The 1,469-nt window shown below is 43.2% G+C and overlaps 1 pseudogene; it reads right to left on the bottom strand.

Moving 5' to 3' along the window:
- Positions 1-310: 310 nt before the first annotated feature.
- LOC119045066 (60S ribosomal protein L7-like 1) lies at positions 311-1,188 on the bottom strand (annotated as a pseudogene).
- Between the last annotated feature and the right edge of the window lie 281 nt (positions 1,189-1,469).

Here is a 1,469-nt window from a genome sequence, read left to right as displayed (position 1 = left end):
GAGATAATAGTAAAGCAAGAATATAATAATGTTATACTTCCCAAACCTATTTTTTGTGTTCTTCTAAATGGCCCTCCTCCGTGGCATGAATCTTTTGTTGATTTCAAAGGTGGCAGCAGTGACCAAGGGGGAAACCACTCAAACTTTTCCTTTGGAATTAGGCTGTGGTAAGAAGTGCCTGCCAGGAACATCACCATATTCTCCTGACCGTCCCCCTCCAGTTTCTGAAGATATATCAGAAAAATAATCTTCTTTGAAGATACTGGATAACACATGCTTCCAAGGCATTGTGCCTTCAGATATCCAGGGTTCAGTTCAGCTGTCAGATAAGCTGACTGATGCGCTCCCCTCAATAACCAGGTAAGCCCACTTCCTTGAGGAAGGGTGTTCTATCTTGGTAGCCTGACAGGCCAGTGAGAACAGGAAAGGACATAATAACCCTGAGATAGCCTGGAAATTCTTCTCTGGGAAGACAATTTCAAGAACGAGATGTTCCAAGCAAATGACACCAAACTTCTCAGGTGTTCCTCAATCATTGTGTTGTATGTCAAATGGATAATTTTACTCTTGACCTTGGCTTGTCCACGTTGCAAGGTGAGTTCCCAGACAGACCTCACATTTAGATATCCCCAGGTCACATAAGTTTTCATTATATGCAATGTTTTTATTGTTTGGGGTCCGGGGTATCACTTTAACAAAAACACCACTGAAAACCTCCTTCAGGTGAAGCCCTGCATTAGTCTTCTGTACCACTTAACTCACTCCATTAATCCTTCGGATGGATACAGCCAAGGCCAAGGAATGTTCAGCGAGCACTGCCAGACTATGAGGTTTCACTTCTAGTCATCTGAGGCACACCTTCTCACGTTGTTGCCACCAGGCATCGTGCAGGAGCCACTCTGCTCTCTTAAACTTGATCTCTTGTCCTTTCCTCTGCTCCTTCTTTTCCAAAACTGCCTGCTTTGCCTGGGTGGCTTTGAGGGCCTGTTAAGTCTTCCTCTTTTTCAGGAGATTTTCTGGAACCAAAGCCATCTTTTCATTTGCTCTTCCTCTGATTAACCTTTTCCATTGCTGTGGCTCCCAAAACCTATTTTCTGTCCTATGCATTATATTGTTTTTATTGCCAGCTTTATCACCAGCTATGTAATTTTGGACAGAGTGCTCATAGTCTCTGAAAATGAAGTTCATGAGATTAGTGATTGAAGTCCACTAGAAGGAGATGTGTGTCTCTAATACTGGGATTGCAAACAGAGTTGAAAGAGCAAGAAAGCATTCTTTCCTACAATGCAGCCTGAGAAACATCCATTTCCTTGTGCCTTATTTACACTCTAAGAGTCGGGTTAAGAAAGGCAAACAACATGGCACCTCAGCATGGCTCACCAAAGTAGTAAGAAATATAACACAGTCTTTATTGTTGTTCAAGTATAGTCTCCACTTTCCCCCCACCACCTCACCACCCCAGCCATCCC

The sequence above is a fragment of the Artibeus jamaicensis genome, unplaced genomic scaffold (genome assembly GCF_021234435.1).
Source record: "Artibeus jamaicensis isolate MK-2021 breed Jamaican fruit bat unplaced genomic scaffold, CSHL_Jam_final contig_384, whole genome shotgun sequence".
Taxonomy (NCBI): Eukaryota; Metazoa; Chordata; class Mammalia; order Chiroptera; family Phyllostomidae; genus Artibeus; species Artibeus jamaicensis.
Note: the sequence above shows the minus strand (reverse complement) of the source record. Positions and strands in the feature narration are given on the sequence as shown.